Source organism: Chrysemys picta, chromosome 1, assembly GCF_011386835.1.
Source record: "Chrysemys picta bellii isolate R12L10 chromosome 1, ASM1138683v2, whole genome shotgun sequence".
In the NCBI taxonomy this organism is placed as follows: Eukaryota; Metazoa; Chordata; order Testudines; family Emydidae; genus Chrysemys; species Chrysemys picta.
In genome coordinates this window covers 65471236-65491638 of record NC_088791.1, presented here as the reverse complement: position 1 = coordinate 65491638, position 20403 = coordinate 65471236, and the positions used below count along the sequence as shown (strand labels likewise).

General features: G+C 40.5%; 1 protein-coding gene across 7 annotated transcripts in view; it reads left to right on the top strand.

The window, feature by feature from the left end:
* The window catches only part of CPSF6 (cleavage and polyadenylation specific factor 6), a 49877-nt gene extending 43134 nt beyond the window's left edge, over positions 1-6743 (top strand). For all 7 annotated transcript variants that reach the window (XM_005280033.4, XM_005280036.5, XM_005280035.4 and 4 more), the window contains one exon: positions 1388-6743. The gene's annotated coding sequence lies outside the window, so the exon portion shown is untranslated. The remainder of the gene's footprint in view (positions 1-1387) is intronic.
* The last annotated feature ends 13660 nt before the right edge of the window (positions 6744-20403 follow it).

Here is a 20403-nt window from a genome sequence, read left to right as displayed (position 1 = left end):
CATGCAGGTGACACTTTAGTACCACTTTGCTATTGAAAAATCGAGTTTTAAAAGCAGCTGTGGGGATCTGGTCTCTTTTGGAGGAGAGAATCCCCAAAGGAAGTCACTAGTCAATACATTTGTCACTTGATAGCAAACTTCATGAATTTGAAAAGGTCTTCTAGGCACTAGTTCAAATTTTAGTGATTCTGCTGTATGCAGACTGTAGTATATAGGTAATAAACTCTTCTGTTTATTTTATTTTTTTTAAATCAAACATTACCAGTCATTGTGGGGGAAGGAAGGACAACTAATTATCTATCATCCATACAATACAAGTTTGCTTCCTAATTATCTTGAACCATTTTAGTAGTACAAGAATCCTTATGACAGCTGTGCATTGGTGTGTGTTCATGAAATTGCTTCTCTAAATGTCTGATTTTTTTTTAAATGACCGGTTAATGTGTTTGGTTTTTTTAAGCAACTTGATTTAAATTCTTATGAAGTTGTTGAATGTAGAAATTGTGACCTATTGATATCGTACAGTTAACTAGTTGTGTTTTGTAATGGAATTTAAATGAAGCATCAGTGAATGGAATTATACCATCCAAGTATTATGTGAGCTCTACAATTATATTTAAATGAGTTGTTGTGATTCCTTTATTAGATACATTGGTTGCTGAAATAATTAGTCTGACTAGGATGTAGGGTGTTTTGTTTTTGTTTTGTTTTTATGTGGGGAAACCTGAATTCTCATCTGTATTGTATTTTTTTAAACAAACTGGGTTTTTGTAATTTTGTGACAGTACTTTTTTTTTAAATCCGGAGCCCCTATTAATTTTAGTTTCCAAATTTTGTAACATTGGCATCAAGCTGATAAATTTCAGAAAATATTGTGCACTGTTAAATATATTACTAATCTGTAAAACACCCACTTCATTAAACATTTAGTGCAGTATTTAATTGTGAAAGAACCAGTTTAGAATTGCTGTAAATGGGTGGGTAAAAATGTAAAGAACAAATTTGGTTGTAGCATCATCATCCAAGTACTTTTCTTATTGACTCTTGCCGTATGAATACTTCAGGAAATGTTCTATATAAATGTTTCCATCATTCACAGAAACAGTAGCTATTTGTTTCTTGTGATTTGGTATATTAATTGTTAAATTGCATTTTTTCAACTTTCTTGTATAACTATTAACATTTAGTAAAAATAGATTTTATAGAACAATTACACTTTGAGAATTTTCAGACAAACAAGTAGCTACTGCTTCAATATCTTTTATTTGTGTTAGATTACATTATGGTGAAGTAGGTGCACGACTTGTGTATGTATAGTTAAGCCAACATTTTTCTGTGTATTATGGGGACTAGCAAAATCTACATCACAAATTTTGACACATTACAGCTGAAGGAAGAGGAACACCTTGCAAAGACAAGAAACATTCTTCATGGAAAGATGCTTGTCCAGCGGTTTGCTTCTTATGATTGAACTGAGCCTGTAAGGATTCATGGATAAAATGAACAGGAATAGATCTGAATAAAGCAAATCTGCATACATGGTAACCAGTAGCTCTTTTACTTTTTTATGTTGCTTAACTGTTTTATTTGAGGGAAACCTGTGTGATTTAAAACTTATAGCTTTTGCAACTTTATTACTGGTTATATACATTTGGCAACTATAATGTGCAAGCAATTGGAAAAAAAAGTCAAGTAAATCCTTGTTTTTATAGTAGTTTGTTCTTGTTAAAAATGTTCATATGATAATGTCTGTACACAGCACCACTTTGATTACAATAGATGTAGTGTTGTAATAAACTCTTTAATGGGGCTGATGTGTAAAGCTGTTCAAGTTATTTGATGTTTACACCTCAGGGAAAGTCTTGTGTTCAGCAATATTTAAAGATAATGATTCTATGAAAACATTTATACTGTCTTTAAAAAAGCATTGCAATAGAGTTTTTGCATATGCATCAACCTAATCTTGCATTCAGTGACTTAAAAATACTAATGCCACTCTTTCACACTTGATTTTGATATACAAATAGGTGATTACACAAAGGCTTTAATAATTTGCTTTTCCAGCAATTTTTACATAGATGGCCTGTGAATTTGCTGAAAGGCATGTAAAATTGTAAAAACTGCAGTTTGATTGACATTCTGTGGTCCACATAGTCTGTCATTGTTTTGGGGAGAGGAAATCCTAGGTTGATGATTTTAGTAAACTGAAAACTGTCTCCTACAACATGCAGCTGGACTAAGACACTACAGTTTACATTATTTTCATTTAAACTCTTAATGTTGGGAAAATGCTGGCCTTTTTGAAATACAGCTGCAGTTGTTTACGGTTTTATGTTAATAATGCTTGTGTTTGTTTAGGTTTTTCCAAGGCCATAGGCAGTCTGTACATAGCTGTATATTAGAAAAATGTGACCGATGAAACCAGTCATGATGTTTCCACTTTTTCAGATAATATGGATTCCAGTGGGCTTGGTATTTCCTTAAAACGGGGGTTTATCCACACATCAGTGTAAAAGGGGGATGGTACGCTTGTACATTCCTTGTGCACTGGTGGGGAATACTTTATTGCCTTAACAAAAAGTGAAATAGATTTAGTCATGAGGTTTTGCAAACTTGTCTAAAAACAATTTATTGGAAGTTGAAATTCAAATATTTTAATATCAGAGTATGAACTAAAGAATGAAAGCAAATTTCAAATGACTAGAATTTGTTCTAAATTTTATGAAGGATAAAAATTAGAATAATAGGAAGTATGTAGAACACTTGGCAAATTTACAATTTGCTTTTGCAGACTGGTGTGGATGTTCATTCTTAAAATATATTTTGAGTCACTTCAATAGATTAGTCTGAGAAGTTTTCAATTCTTATACAGATAGCTTGCAGAGCCTGTTTTAATGTTTTAAGCTAAGTTTCAAGACCTCAGTGGCTTCAAAAGGTAATCTTTAAAACAAATCATTGGTTTGTTTTATAACTTAATTTTATGTTAAATATTAAGGCCCTATTCAGGAAAACACATGCTTATGTGCTTTGTTGAACTGGGGCCTATATCCTGTGCAACTGCAAAAGCGTTATATATAACACTGAGACTCTTAATTTTTGTCATCTCCCATCACGCTAGATTTTCTGCAGATAGGCTGATAATATTGGACTTGCCCACATGCCTCTGCACATTTTTATTTCTTAAATTCTGTACCTCAGGTCCTCATGCATGGGATTATTGGTGTTTGTCAAGCTACTTGCTTTTGACTTTCAGATGTTTAACCCTGTTTAAAAATGAAAACTGACTTTTAAAACTTTGTATACTAAACATTGTATCAAACAAGTCACATGACTTTTTTCCTGTTTTTGTGAATAGGTGTTGGTTTTAACTAGTTCTGATGTAACTTCTTAGCTTTCTTAACAAACATTGTTTATTTTCTGTTACTTGTAATAAGTTTAAGGGAAGAAATAACCTGCATATGCTTATTACATGGGAAATAGCTAATACCGAAGGGTCAGCAGGTAAGTAATGTGTCCACATGGCTAGAAAGCTTAAACCCAGAAAAGAAGTATTTTTTATTTTCATGACTAAAATTAAAAAAATTTAAGCAGGAACCAAGATTTTGTTCCATTTAGTTATATGAAATTGATGAATGATACTGTTACTCTTTCCACATTGGGTATCATTTCTTTCCCTTCCTCATCCTTCTGTAGAGACTTCTATTGCTGGCAATGGAGGCACCAAAATATCCAACATAAGAGTTAAACTTTTAATAGAAATCTGTCTGGCTTGTTGGTGAGATCCTTAATATATGAGGGCCCTAATTTCTACCTAGTCTCAATATGTATATAGTTTGAGTGGTTAGATAGCGATCTGATGTATCTTGTGACTAGATGGATTATCTCTTCATTGTGGGTTTACTTTTGTCAAATATGTTCTGGTTTAAAGTGAAAAGATCATGTGTGTATAAAAATAATCCAAAAACCCTTACAGACACCAAAAAGGAATATGTCCCATTATACGTTTCATGTGTGTAATTAGATCTGCAATGGAATTTGTATCATGCTTCAGTTTATTAAGCAGTACTGAAAATTTTCTGTGCCCTCTCAGGAGATGTCAGTTTGTTAGTTTACCAGCAGGTGATGCTGCACCTGGATGATGCGTTAATTTCTCTTGAAGTGTTCTTTGGTATCCAATTGTATTTAATCTGCTTCTGTTTGTGAAAGGACAAAATAGTCTGTTAGGAAGTACATGATATTTTGTATGTGGGCTTTCATAAGTAACATTTTAAGTTAACATGATATGGCTCTTGTCCAAAGGATTAAATGGTACCTGAAATAATGAATTTTTTTTAAAGCAACAAAAATAAGATTACTTTTACAGTCAGGTTAGCTAAGAAAGTTAGTCGGCTTTCTAAAAAGGTGTTTTTACAGACCGAAAAACAGTGGAATATATTGGGGAAACATGTATCTTTTGCTCTTGTTCCCTCTCTGTTCTTTAATGTGCCAACAACCTACATTCAGATTGTATTACACAAGACAGGCATTTGTCAAATTTTGTTTAAAAATTACATACAATTCGGCTCTCAGATGGCTATTGCATTTGTATGTGTAAGACAAAAGATACCTTATTAAATTTAGGCTTTAACTTATTTATGAGTAGATATTCTGATTTGGTTTCTTTGTTGAGAGTATTGAGGTTTGTGGATTTTTTTAATGCTGTATTTTTTCAATCTGATTATGCTTAGTTGCATACCCAAGTCCTTGTAAATGTTTTCCCTAGCTGCATGTGGTTAATTGCAGATTTAAATGTTGTATATATTTGTCATTTGTGTTTCTAGTAAAAATACATGGCATTATTCTTTTTAGAAATAGCTTATTTCTTTTTTCCTTTCCTTACTTCTGTCAATGTACAATTTACTAACTTCTTTTTTTTTTACTAATTTTATTTATGGAATCTTATGCCCCTTGCATAAACTGTTTATCAGTGTGTTTTGTGTAAACTAGGTTATGGCCTTAAAACCCTGGCTTTATGCTAGTTAAGGTACACTGTGTCATATAGCATTATATGAAAAATGTATGTTTAATATTTCATTTACACTTGAAAGACTTAAGACCCTAAATTCCTTTGCATTGAACTTCAGAAATAAAAACTTCATATTCTCATAGAAGAAAAGTAGTGATCAGATATACAGATTTCCTGTAGCAGGCAGCATTCCTTATAATACATGTCTTTTGACTTTGGAAAGAAGCAGCATTAATTTTTAGGATCAAAATTAGTCAGGTAGTAGGTGATATTATATGTCTTTAGTGTAGTGAAATGATTGTAGCATACAAGGCAAGACTGAATGTGCATTATTCAGAACCTCTGGTAGTCTCCGACAATTTAGATTTTTTTTTTTTTTTAACAGTGGGATAATTTGTGGTGAAAAGTTCCGCATTAAAGATTCTATAATGTTTACAATATCGATAAAATGGCATCTTTTTAAAATAGGGATGGTCTAAAGGGTCATCTTAGATTCAGATCAGTTGTAGGCTCTGCTTAGAGGCTGAACGAAAGTGAAGGTTGTTTTTTCATGGAAATATCCATGGTCATATGTTCTCTCAGGTTTTTTCCTGTGTTGGATCAGACATGATAAAGGGCCCCTCTAGGTTGTGAACCTTTGAAGCCTGTTGAGATTTGGAGGTTTGAGTATTTTCCTTCCCCCCAGTTATTAAATGTGGATATTGTGTTCTGGTGTAGATCCATCTAACCATCTTTTGAAACATAACTAGTTTTGTTACAGGTGCTAACTGGCAGGTAGTCAAATTTATAGTTTATATCATTGAAATAAGGAGAAATTTAATTTGAAATTTCCCAACCAAACATGATGGTAACATATACAATAATCTTAAATGTATAGAATTCATCATTAATAGAATTGTAAATAACCAATTAATAGAGCTTATTAATACCACAGCCCCTTGTTTAATGTATTTTGTGTAGAAAAGATTTTGAACTGTTCATATTGTTGCCACATGTTGTGTTATTAAATATACATTCCCATGACATCCTATAAAGCTGAGAAAATAAGGGGTATGCATTCTGAATACACGTGATGTCAAATTCAGTTTGCTTACTATTATTGATGTCTTGAAAAAAGTAGGTAGTCTTTGAAAGGCGAATAAATTCCTTTTTGGGAAATTTACAAAGGATAACTAGCACTGGCGACTCCTTCAGCCTTTAAAGGTTATATGGTCTTCCTGTACTGTTCTTCTCCCTGATCTCCATTCTACTCAAAGGTGCAATTGTTCAAGACATAAAAGTGTGACCTTGGAAATTTTTGTATTAATAGAAATGCAGACTTATTACATTGCAAATTGTAAACTGATTGGTGTCTGTATGAATGCCTGACTCAAAAAGGTTTTTATGAATAGTAACAGCTTCCTAATACCAGCAGGCCAAAGAGTGTCATAAGGTATTGAGTTTCTGGAGACCCAGATTTCTCAGCAAGGTAAGGTGCATTTCTGAATACATTTTCAATTGAGGCACCTAGGATTCTAAATTAACTTTATTAAGACTCATTCCTTTTACATGTTATGCTTGGAATTTTACATTAATTTTCAGTTTTCATTGGTTTTCTTTTTTAATTACCTTTCTTCCAGCCTTTAGAAGACTATTTAGCAATTTGCTGTCCAACCTTTTTGTTGGTCTTAAACTGCAATACTAGTTTACCTTGTAATGAAGAAATAAAATTCAATTTTTTTAAAAACAAAAACAAAAACCCTTTGTGTGTCATTTTTATTTTGTCTAACATTCTTACAGCATTCAGCATGTCACATTCTATCAAACTGAGATATTCAGACAAATATAAAAGTAATGTTGTGTGCGGAAATAGTTTCTTCTAGAAATATTTTCATTCCTTGGCCAACAGTTGTTCTTTTAATTTTGTCATCTTATTTTCAAAATAGCAAACACTTTTCTGCTAGGAAAGTGAGAAACATTCATTAGCCTAAGTAGGACAATTTGATATTGGTAATTTCTAATACTGGAAGGCACCCATTTTCTCACCATTTAAAAAACTTGTGGTTCGCTGCATTTTAGACTATGAAGAAAGGATAACTTTAAAAATTTGCATAGCTTGTTTTGTTGTCAGTGTGTTCATTTTCTTCCTTAAATTAGTCTACATTATTCAATAGCAAAAATTTGTGTATACTATATACTGTAGTTTGGCGCAAAAATCTCTGCTACCTGGCTTACACTAAACAAACTAACCCCTATCCTTTGTAATTCTGAGGATCTGTTCACCAGTTTGTCAACCCAGGAAAGCTTGAAAGGGGAAGAATTGCTGTTCCCTGTGTATAGTTTTGCTGTTGGACAGTAAAGCTGTTGTCATTACAATTGAGATTTTGAGTCTATTGCTTGCAGTGGTTGTTCTGAAAGTTGTGTGTTTGACATGGTTCAATTAAAATAGCATTGTCCTAAAGTTGCACTTTGCAGTGTTGCCAACTTTCATGATTTTATTTTGAGTCTTGTGATACCTGGGTATTTTTTCTTAAAGCCTCCTCTCCTGCAGTCATATGTGAGAATCTCAGCTTTCATTTGGAAAAAACAAAAATTCCAGCTCTCATGGTTGCAGAGAAAAGGTTAAAAATAGGACCTGAATGTACCCCAAAGGCTCAGAAGGCAAATAAAATAAGCCCCAAGTTTTTTTTATTATTATTTTTTTTATTTGTAATTGAATGCCTGAGGTTGGCAATACTGTGATGCCATGTGCAGGAAAGAAACGTTCAGAAACGCATGAGTTACTTAACTTATGCTTACAGCTCCACATACGTAATAATGAAACGAATTAACATAACCCTTCTGACTGCAGAGGTCCAAGTATAATGGGTCATATAGTCGCAAGAGACAAATTGAAACATTCAAGCCAGCTCTGCTAGGAGCAGGCTTGTGCTACTTCTCTCTGATTTATATAAGAGAATCCAGTGGGAGGCAAGCAGTTCAAGGAGGATGTTTCTCCACCTAAGTTGCATCTAGAGAAACAGTTACACCTCTACCCGGATATAACGCTGTCCTTGGGAGCCAAAAAATCTTACTGAGTTATAGGTGAAACTGCGTTATATCGAACTTGCTTTGATCTGCCAAAGTGCACAGCCCCCCTCTTCCCCCCTCCCCGCAGAGCACTGCTTTACCGCATTATATCCGAATTCATGTTATATCGGGGTAGAGGTGTAGTTTAAACCAGAGGTGTCAAACATAGTGCCCACAAGATCTTTTCCTCCTGCCTGCAGCTCCCTCCTCCTCCTCTAAGGCATCCAGCCTGCACATGCTACACTTCAAAAGGGCGAGAGCCTGGGAGGAGCGAGATTGTGCCTGACTGGTCACAGTCAACTGAGCTCTCACCAGATCTCGAACAGGAGATTCCTTCCCAACTTCTCCTCACTTGCTGCTACTGTTGAGCCAGGCAGCACCAGGCCCAGAAGATCAATTGCCTCTTTCTGCTGCTCTAAGCAGCTCAGCCTTGTGGAAGAAAGCTGCCTCCCGCGCTGTGTGGGGGAGGGTCTCTTCACCCCACATCTCCTATCCTGCCCAGCAGTTATTTCTCTCCCATCTAAGCCAATCCTGTCCCCCAACCCTGCCATCAATTCTGCCCCTGGTCCCAGCCTCATCTCTGCAGCTCCTGGGATTCTTCCCTCTCCAGTCTATTTTTGGAGTGGGGAAGGGGGCTGCAGCAGGTATCCGCTCTCCCCCTTCTCAGCCCAGTGTTGCAGGGAGGGAGAGGGAAGCGGGGAAAGAGTACATCCCTCCCATTGCTCACAAGAGGGGAGGGGGAAGTGGAGCAGCTGCCCTGAGTTGCTGGGCTCTTTCTGCTCCCTCTTGTCATGAGATTGGTGTGAGCTCCTGAGGGGCAGGAGGGAGAGCAGTTCTACCTCTGCAGCTGTCCTGATTGGCTATTCTTTCCGAGGAGGAAGGCAAGTGGGGAAAGCAGCCAATCAGAGGGAGTTTTCCCTGAGGCAGTACTAAAAATGTGTGCCTCAGCAACGTGGCTGGCTTAGAAATTTTATTTCCTGCGTCTGTGAAGAAGAGCTGTGTGTGGCTCAAAAGCTTGTCTCTCACCAATAGAAGTTGGTCCAATAAAAGATTCTACCTCACTTACCGTATCACTCTAATCTATGGAATCCAGCCAAAAGGGTAAATGGCCCTCACCACAGAATAAGTTTGATACCCCTGGTTTAAACCATGAATCTTTAACCATCAGCATTGTCACACATGGAGTATTGTGGAACGAAGTTCGCACGGCAACATTGTGAGCATGAATTGCTGTATAATCACATTTGCATTCAGAAATTAATAGTACTGATACCTTCTGCTTGTGTGTAATGAGATTTTTAACAACAAGGATGAACTGGATAGAGAAGGATTCCAAATAAAACTTTAAACAGGGAAAGGAGGAGCCCTGTAGTTTCCTTAGGTCTTTTTTCAGTGGTGTGCAGACAGGGCTCTACCCTTAAGGTTTGGCATGGGACAGAGACATGAAAGGTGCACAGAGGGCAGCTGTTGCATGACTGTTGTAAGGTTAAAACTTCAGGCTTGACCCCTCACATAACGAATGTAGTTCAGAATCCATTAATTTCACAGTTAAAGGCCGAGTAATACCTTTAGCAGCTCTGGGCTGCCACCCAGTTGGCTTCTGTAACTAAAATGCAGATCCTTCTCTGATGCCGCCACATGGTGGAATTACTCATGGACTTTGAGGTCAGAAGGGACCATCTGACTTTCTGCACATTGCAGATGACAGAACCTCACCCGCCCACTCATGTAATAGACCCCAACCTCTGACTGAGTTACTGAAGTCCTCAAATCATGATTTAAAGACCTCAAGTTACAGAGAATCCACCATTTACACTAGTTTAAATCTGCAAGTGACCTATCCCCATGCTGCTGAGGAAGGCAAAAAAAAAAAAACCAAAACAAACCCAGGGTCTCTATCAAACTGACCTGGGGCAAAATTCCTTCCCGACCCCAAATTTAGCAATCATTTGGACCCTGAGCATGTGGGCAAGACCCACCAGATAGACACGTGGGAAAGAATTCTCTAGTAACTCAGAGCCCTCCCCATCTAGTGTTCCATCACTGGCCATTGGAGATACTGCTGCTTGCAGTCGCGGATCGGCTACATGCTATTGTAGGCACTCTCATCATACCATCTGCTTCATGCATTTATCAAGCTCAGTCTTGACGCCAGTTAAGCTTAAAAAGCTGTTCCAGAAAGAATTGAAGGCCTTTCAGGCAAAAGCAGAATTGAGAGAGAGAACCCCTTGTTTCCTGATAGAATTAAAGCTTCGCTGGACATGAAGAAATTTAACTTTTACATTTCTGTACTGAATCTCACAGTTGGAATTATTACTAGGATATTATCACTACACCAATTTAACCATACATTCCTTTATGTAATCTAAAGGCTGAATGCTATACAGTTGTGCTAAACATGTCGAAAAGCTTAAATAATAAACAGTTACTATACCCATAAGAGGATTAGACCCCGGGGTGCTCAAACCCATGTTGGCTGGCTCCAGGTTGGTGAAGCAGGTACTAGTAATGAACTCTTTCAGAGTGTACACTTTTATACCTTTTAACAAACAAGTGTTGTCATTGCCGATAGCTAAGAATCAGTTTGGGGAAGTTTAAGACTGGACCCTTTTCTTAGGCCTGGAATAGACAAGATTTACAACTGGGCTCCCTTTCTACAAGGCTTTTTCTCTTATCAATTACCTTCCAAGTCCAGTTTTTACAACAAGGCTTTCTCACAACTGCTAGCACAGGGGCTGGCAAACTTTTTGGCCTGAGGGCCGCATCGGGTTTTGGAAATTATATGGAGGACCGGTTAGGGGAGGGGGGCGTGGCCTGCCCCCGCCCCACACACACGTGCGCCCACGCTTCTTGTCCCCTGATGGTCTCCCCCGCTCCCTGTCCCCTGACTGCCCCCCGGGACCCCTCCCCAACTGCCCCCTGCCGCCCCATCCAACCCTCCCCCTTCCTTACTGGCGCCCCCCCCGACCCCTGCCCCATCCAACCACCCATTTTCCCTGTCACCTGACTGCCCCCCTGCTGCCCCATCCAACCCCCCCTTCCTGACTGCCCCCCCGACCCCTGCCCCCATTCAACTCCCCTGTTTCCCGCCCCCTGACCATCCCCCCGAACTCCCCTGCCCGCTATCCAACCCCCCTGCTTGCTGACCCCTTACCGCGCTGCCTGGAGCACCGGTGGCTGGTGGCGCTGCAGCCACGCACTGCGCAGCACAGAGCACCGGGTCAGGCCGGGCTCTGCAGTGGTGCTGCCCCAGGAGCTCCCAGCCCCGCCGGATGTGGCCTGCGGGTCGTAGTTTGCCCACCTCTGTGCTAGCAGGACGTTCACTTTACACAAAGGGCAAGGCGTCTTTTTTTTTTTTTTTTTACTCAAGTTATTTAACCCTTTATGTACCTATCTAATCCTCTATTCACTTTTCTAGAAAAAGAGGGGACTCAGTGCAGAAACGGAGGGCTTCAAGACGGATGATGGGACTCTACTTCCTTTTAAAGTGAGAAAACTCCCTTACCCTGCTTTAGTAGTTCTCTTAGCAGCAATGGCTGTCAGAAGCTGGCTACTGTTGACGACAGAAAGCCGGAGTAGATGAACCATTTACCAATATAGCAATTTATATGGTCTTGTGGAGATGACCTGTCACTCTGTTTTCTAACACAAATATAAGAGCAGTGGGCCCCTCAACAAATCCTCTGGCAGTGTGTGTGCAGAGGCAAAATCATCCCTCCTCCTCCTGATGACCTCAGGGTCAGCTTCAATGAAACCACTTTGAGCTCCCTCTTCCAGAGCTGCTATCCTGCCTCTCTTGTCACTGGAAGAGCGGTGCAGGGAAGTCAAAGGGAGCCTCAAAACCCACTTCATAGAAGCAGGCCCTGTTTTTTATCGGAAGTTCCCTTACCTGCACCCTCTGATGCATATGAGGCTTAATTTTTTTCTAGGTGGTGTCCCTCAGTCTCCCAGCTGCTCCATGGAGGTGTGGGGAAGAATACTTGTGTTCCTCTGTCTACCTCCCCACAGAGCCTCTCAGGGCTGTTGATATCCGAAGGGAACATGCGGTGTTTGAAGCAGTATTGCAGTTTGGACTTATCCATTCCACAGGACACAGGGAAACTGCAGAGGGCAAAGGCCTCAGTCTGCAAAAGGGAAGAAAAGTGGAAAATTAATCAAGGACCCCAAATTGGGTTGATCTCTGGTTGAAATGATTAAAAAGGATGAGAGCATGGACACTCACCAGGACCCCTGCTTTACAAAATGAATCCAGCCCTGTGTCTAGAGCACACAACTCAAGTGAGGTCTGCAATTCACATTGTTTCTTGCAAGGTAAATGAAGATGTGGTTTCTGGCAGATCACTGGAAATTTTTAAATCAAGATTAAAAAAAAAACATTTAAAGAGATGCTTTAGTGCAAGCACAACTATTGGACCTGATGCAGGAATTATATAAGAAAGTCCAATGGCCTATGTTCTGCAAGAAGGCACACTGCACTATCACAATGGTCCCCTTTTGGCCTTAAAAATCTATGAATCAGCTTGGCTTTGCAAAAGCTCTCAATCGTCCATCCAAACTTTGCTATTGAAAAAGTAGATGGGTCTTACATTTTCTAAGGCATTTGCACAGCATGATAAATTGTTTATTTCTCACATATATTTTGGCTACATAGAAGTTACCTGAAAACATAGCTGGGGGATTTTTATTATTATTTTTTAGGAACTCGTGTTGTGTTCTGTGCTGTACAAGAATCAGCTGCTGGGACAGTCTGCCGAGGAGTGTTAACCGTGTGGGAAACAGACACAGAACAATACTCACTGGGGGAAGATAATTTTGGCTGAGACACTTTGGACAGCTTGGAGGGATGGTATCGGTGATAAAGGTATCAGAGTGGCAACAGAGGGGTGGTAAGAGTACCTGAGGTGGGAGATCAGATTGGGAACAAGTTTTGACTGTTGGGATGGAAAGGAAAAGTCAGATGTCCAAAATGGGGAGAAGTGTCATGATTTAATGACAGCCTGGAGGGGTGGTGAGGAGTTGTCAGAGAAGGCACAGGATGTAAACCTGAGAGACGAGGCGGATGGTTGAGGGAGGAAGAGTGGAGGGCTGAGGAGGAAAATTGAGCTCTGTTTTGATCAGGTTGAGTTGGAGCTGGCACTGAGCCATAGAAATTCCCCCTACCTCCTGCTTATACACAGCATGGTGTGTGCCAGATTAGAAAAAAAAGCTCCATTAAACAGGTGTGTTTATATTGGTGCAGCAAAGGGTGAGCACACCCAGACCTCCAGAATCTGCCCAAAGACGTTTTTTCCACTACACTTACAGAAACTCTCTGCTGCTGTTGGAGTAAAGCTAAAGAATAGTTGAAGACTGTTTCCAAACATAGTTCTTCCCTTCACCCATTGATGGGAACTTGCTGCCATTTTTTTTGCTGGTCCTGTTCATCACTTCTGAGTAAGTCACAGAAAAACACTACATTCCCTACTGCTTCCCTTCAGACTGCATTCACTGCATGTCTTGCACTTCTGCATCTGCTCAAAGGGAAACTCAAATTGGGGGAACTTGGAAGAGAGAAGCTCCCCATCAACAGGGTTTGTCCACTTTACAGAGAATGACCCATTGCAAATGATGGATGTTAACAATGGGTGTAGCTGAACCTATGCTGAGGACTATTTAGCAGCAACTATAGACAAGGTCAAACCATGTGCAGCACTATTTCCAAATCTGTCTGTCCCTGTTCAGCAGTGGTTCTGCCAGGCTAAGCACCAGGTCATTTTTGTAACAAAGATAATCCCCTAATCATCTTCATAATAAAAAAAAAAAATGCAGTCCAAATATCCCACACACTTTCAGACTATTTTAACTAACAACCTCCTGCTGCCATCTAGTGGCTAAAAGTTTGCTTTTAAAGAACAAATAGCTCTACACGGAAATTGACATTTGCTTTTATAGAATTAAGATCACTGAGAGTTGCAGAGGGGGAGCATTGAACTTGTGCCCCCTTTTCCTCTAATGCACTCCCCTTATTTTTCTTGGGTTTTTATTATGTAGAAAGGAGACCTATATGATTTTTTGAAAACCTGTATTTTTACACTTAAAGTCAAGTCTTTTCTGCTTTAAAAGCCATTATATCGATGAGACAAGTGAAAATGTGGCGTCAGAAGAGAGTTAAAGTTGAGCGTTGAGAGGGAAGGGATTTTTAATTGGACTATTTGAAATTTTTAACACCTGTCAGTGTTTTGGAGAAATGTTGTCATTGTTACACATTTGACACCTATCTGTAAGGTCCCAAGAGCTACTCCAGCAAAACCAGGCTTGGGACCTGGTCTATACTTAAAAATTAGGTTGACATAGCTCAGAGGTATGAGAAATTCACCGCCCTGAGTGTTGTAGTTAAGCCGATTTAGATATCGCTAGGTCAACTAAAGAATTCTTCCATTGACCTAGCTACTGTGACTTGTGGATGTGGATTACCTATAGCAGTGGAACAATCCCATTTCTCGCTGTAGGAAGCGCCTACTCTAAGGCACTATGGTGGCATAGCTGCAGTGCTGTAACTCTACCGCTGTAGTGCCCATAGTGGAGACGTGGCCGTGGTACTCCTGATCTATCCCAGTTTTAAGACGTCAACCTGACAGTCACCACCTCTCTCTCCTTCCCACGCTCCTTAGAAAACCCAAACAAATACAAGCTAAACCTTTTCATGCCTTCATACATCATACAAAGTTCTTATTTCTTAGTCTACATTGTAAAAAGCAGCTGTCACCTTTTGAGCACTGTGCTCTTTCAGGTTTATCTGCATAATGTTTGAGAGTATGTTTATAATATCTTTCATGCTGAAATGATGTGCAAATTAGATACAAACAAGCATCACTGAAATACGCTTTCCAAGGTACAGAACTGTATAGACAGCAGGAAATGAAATTTTTGGCTAAGGCTACTGTGGCAAACACTTACTTTTACAGAAGATGATATGGGATTGGTAGACGTGTGTAGAGAAGACAGTACTTCTGTCTGAAAGAGTTGGCCCTTTAAGGATACATATTCATGGTTCCAGAGAGTCTATATATTTCAAACTCGATGCTTAGAACATGAGGCATCCCCTTTCTTTGTTTAACCATCTGCTTACTAGTGACCGAAACAGAACTAGCCACCATCACCCTTTACAAATTTCAGACTGTGCTTTACTTAAATGTGTGGCTCTAGCTGGATGTGTTACAGCTCTTCACTCTGCAGAAAGGGGGATAAAACAGGGACCATTCATGGGTCAAGCTGTACAAGTCTCAGACTCCCACCTCAGCAGGCTAATTGGTGCCTGTACGTAATTAAAACCGCAGTCTCACCTTTGTAAATCGTTCTTCCTGGAATCTTTACAACACAGGAGTTGACAGCTACCCATTCAATTCAAAAGCATGTACTGTAGAGGTAAGAAAAAGGGTGCTCAAGTCAAAACAGCCAACTTAGTGTCTTAGAATAAACTTTTGGAAATAACGTGTGAACTAATGTTTTTAAAAGTGCTTTGAAATGCTTATCCTTGCATGAAAGGATAAGAAGGCAAATGTCATATTATTGGCATAAAAATAAATGGAATCTCCCATCAACACCAATTTTCTCTATGAACAAAGTTCTATCTTCTCCTTCTGGAGCTGGAAGCATTCCTTCCAGGGATTGGCAATAATTGTACTGTATTTTGGAGACCAGAGAAAATCAGATTGTGTATGACTGATCCCCAGTATGAGCCCCTACTTTTAACAACTGGCCCCATTTAATGAAGTTACTTGGAACACTAATTATGCTTTTTATTCTAAATGAATCTGAAAATAAAACAGAGTTACTTCCAGGTTGATTTAATTCAGCATTTATGGTCCTAATACTATTAACCAGTTTGGCTTAGTATTTGTGAGCGGCTCCGATACCTCATTGAAGAGCCAGGCAAGGCTTAGGTAAAATTGCTTTATTTAAAGAGAGACAAGTGGCATGGCACCAAAACAAACAGTCCCCCCATCCCTAATTAAAGTAATAATCTGCTAAAATGTATCACAGCCTATCAGGAAAGCTGGCAGCCTGAAGTTCAGTACTGTCTGGAGCCATACTTGTGATATCTCTAGCTGTGTCTAAGCCTTGCTTTGAGAGGCCTCTGGGCCTGTTCCGATTGGTTCTCTTTCTGTGGCCCTGATCCTGCAGTGAGCTATGCAGGGGTCTGCCCACATGGAGCTCATCATGCAAGACCAACATGTGGGAAATTAGTCATAATCCCCCCACACAAACGAATTAAAATCTTCCTCCTTTATTTAAAAAAAGTCCAATTACCTCCCATTAAACAAGTATGCTTGAGTTAATGTAAAAATAATTCTGAAACCCACAGTCTTCAGTTTTCCTATTTGTAAGCAAAGAGGCAACAGAATGATAGGCCAACTCCTGACCATCAGAACCCAACTGAACCCCAGTGTAGGGTTGGGGTGGATATTGCCTCCTTAGGTGTAGAACATTTCAGCCTCTGTCTGTCTCTGTTACAGGGAGCTCCTAACCACAAGGAGGACTGCCAGAGCAAGAAACAATTATTCTAGCTCTCAAGGGCCATGCTATGACGCAAACAAACATTCAGTCACTGTGTAGCAACAACACGATACAGTAGCTTTTAATAATCAATCTGTAGTTCACCACCCCTCGCTGGATAGTGCATAATTGACCTCTTAATATTTACTTTTCCCTAGAAATAAGCCTTTCATATTCAAAATTCCCTTTAAGAGTACAGAGCTTTAAAAATAACCCTCTTTCCCCACTGCAGTCCCTGTCTCAGGGTAGGATTTGCCTGTTTTGTGATTACCTTGGGTAACAGCAAACAAAGAGTGTATTGGAGAACAAACAAACAGAGCCACCCACATGTTCCTACTTGTACACTGAGCAGAGTAGCCTTGTCCAGGAGAATTGCCCTTTGTGATGACAGGTATTAGTAACTGAACAGCTGAACTGCTTAACAGAGACCTGTGTGCTTCCTGTTCCATATATATCTACTGCTCTCCCCTGGGAGTCATTGGGCATGTTATTTACACTATGCCATTAAATCAAACACATAATACCAAGCCACTTGCCTGTTTGTACCTCATACTTGCTTTATACACAGAAAGGCCTATTTGATCATTCAAATCAAGGCTGAGGGCCTTGGTTTTGGCATTTTACAAGTAAATGTAGATGGATGAATTCACTCAGACTATTTGCAGATCTTAGTGTTTCTAATAAATCAGCTGCTAGGGGCTGGACTGTGCCTAACTGCTGTACAAGGGTGGGAGATCATGTGCAGCAGCCCAGAAGAGGCTCAGAGGAAACAAGTCCATTGGCCTGTTTTCTCCTGCCCTTCCCCCCTGCCTGCTGATAAACTAATTTGCCCAGCTGCAGAAAGAGCTAATCCTGCCTGTGGAGTGGGGCGCATATTCCCCCGCATGCCAGGGAGGCCAATAGGATTGCCAACTTTGGTTGGATGAATTCCTGGAGGTTTCATCACATGACATTATCTTTAATTAAAGATTAATCTTTAATTCCTGGCGATTCCAGGACAATCCTGGAGGGTTGGCAACCCTTGAGGCCACGCGCCCCTTGTCATTCTCCCTGGTGCAGTGCTGCTCTGTCCCACCGCCCATCATGGAGCTGTGCATATGAGACACAATCTGGTCCGTAGTGGTTACAGAATCACATCCTGCTGCAACGTGCCAGCAGCACTTTTCAGTCTCATTATGCAGAAGTTCCATTTAATTACGGCCTTGTTTCTCTATAGAGTCCTTTTTTCTCTCTCTCTTTTCATCAGCCCAATGCTAGTATCTCCATCAGTCCCTGACACTTATTGCTGAGTGGTCTGTCGCTTTTCTTGTGATCTTGTCATTTTTAATCCCAGCCCGCACTGAACATGCGTGGTTCAAATACCACATTTCAACAGCTTTTACCAGGAGTTTTCACACTGGAGGTAGCCTTCAAACCTACCAATACATCCATTTCGTGCATGGTATCTCCTAATTATCAAAGATTTGTGAGTAGTTCCAAAAAAAAAAAATTGAGTCTCTCTCACCAATCTTCTCCCCACACCCTCACCCCGCAGCAACGTGATAATGTGGCTGTGACATGGCCTTTCTCTCTAAGGTAGCGTGCTGATGGTAGAAGGGGATGGACGTGATCACTTTACTGTGGGGCCAAAGGAGAAGCTGAGCTGTCTCGAATTTAATACTTATTTTGCAAAAGTTTGGGGAAATGACTGATCCATGCACTGAAGCATGCGTGAAGCCCCCTTCACTCACAGCTGTGCATGAGGAACTGCAAGGAGAAGTGGTGCACTTTTTAACGGAAGTCTTACATTCCTGTGCCTACCTGGAGTAGCCAGGCCATGCAATATGCACAGGCAATTGTGGGGAGAAATTCTCCCCTCTCTGCTGCTCAATGGCTGCAGGAGCCTTCCCTGCCTTTATATTCTCCTTGTCCCTGTTGTGGGGAGGATCGTATGATCCACATGACAGTGGATTCTGGGGTCCTATCCCTGCAGAGCAGGGCTTTGCACTGTGCATGAAGTGCATCCCTCAAATCCCCTTTCTTCCCATGCAGTTGAACTGCATCAGTTCTGCTGCCAGAGGATCCCTCCGTTGCCAGAGAAGCTAGGATTGTCCTGGTGTCTGCAAAACAGGGTCTATGGACAAACCTGCTGTAATACACCACATTGACCCTGTGGTTCAAGAATAGCCTATGGATCCGGGGTGGCTGAGGAATTTACCTGCCACTCAGTTCACGCAACAGATTTAATCGGTTACTGTGGTTATTCTGAAATGGCATGTTCCCATTAAGACATTCTACTGAATGCTGCCGCAGTTCCCCCTGGGGCTGACCATCCTCCACAAAGCTGACCAAAGTGGGTTTGCTCCCATATAGATTCTTAATGGTGTGTCAGTAGGTTCTTGTGACCATTGTGAGATGAATTGTTCTTTCTTACATCCTTTCAGTTAATAAATGAGATCACCCGGTAGCTGAGTGGCAACATTTTTGGCACTAAGCAACAGGGAGGTGTGGGGTGAGCATGATGTTATTTAGATTAGGCAAGCCAGAGCAAAGAGCAGCACTTTCCCAGCAAATGCTATCCGTGGCAGATATCAGTGAAAATTGTAGGGGAGAATGGAACCACAGCTGCAGCAGCAGTTTGGTGTGATGCTGCTGCTCCTTCAGTTGGGCCATCAGAGCAGTAGCCATACTTGCACTAATGCAGCTTTTGCCCTGGAGTATGGTGTAGTGTCCACCTGTAGTCTTTTCATGGGGACCAATGTTTGGTTGCTACTCCTTATTGGTGTGCACCGGTCTATCATGATCGCCCTAGGGGGGTGAGCTTATTTATGTTCAGATGAATTAACATGTCACAAGAATCCTTCTTTCCCAATTTGAAAGAAAGCATCATCTTTTATGTGCACCACCAGCCCCACTTTCTGGTTCGGAGAGCTGCCCAGATGCTTGGTCTTCCTATTAAATTTGGTGAATTACACCTATATCTGTGGGCAGCCACACTCTGAGGTCTGGATGTGGAATGGCCACACTGGAAGGGAGCCAATGCTGAGGAATTAATCCTATAGCCCCCTAGGCCAAGCCTTCTAGCTATGGTCCTTTGGTGATAGTGCTCAGACAGAGGCACATTCTTCTTTTGGGAATGTAGAATTGTCCTTGCTGCTCTTCACTTTCTTCCTGTTATGAGGAATGTTTTTCATGCCACATCAGATCAAGAGAGACCTTTTCAGGAGGTCATCTCTCCCCCCTCTCCCCAGTTGGACATCATAATGAATGTGAGTCACCAATAGTAGAAAAAGAAGTGTGAAAATTCTACAGGGCAGTAGCCCCAGGGCCATACAGAGAGCGTCTGTGCCTATAATATGAGGCTTCTTTAGAATCTCAACTGCTGAGGAGGAAAAAGCCGCTCCCAGGCCATGAAATTACAATCTAGAGTCTCAAAACATGGGAGACTAATAGGCACTAATTATTCTCTGACTATTTCAGAGAGAGAAATGAAATGCAGTCTCCTTCCAGAGAAATGTGAATTGAAATGGCTCTGATCCATACAAGGGGTAGCTGAAGAAATACCATCTGACTATTGCCAACCAATCCACTTAAGGGGAAAAAAAAGTGCCTAGCAAACACTTGGAGAAATTCACATTCTTAACTTTGACATTGTTACCGAAATATCGGGTCCACCTAGCTGAGAGCCAATAGCAGCCAGACAGGGATAAGGAAGAGTTGCTTTATTCTGCAGAAGAAAGGAGAGCTTTGCACCTTAGTACAAAAACTCTGTCTTACACACATTTTACAGATCCTTTATACACATTCAGACAAAGGTCCTTGCAGCGTTAACTCTT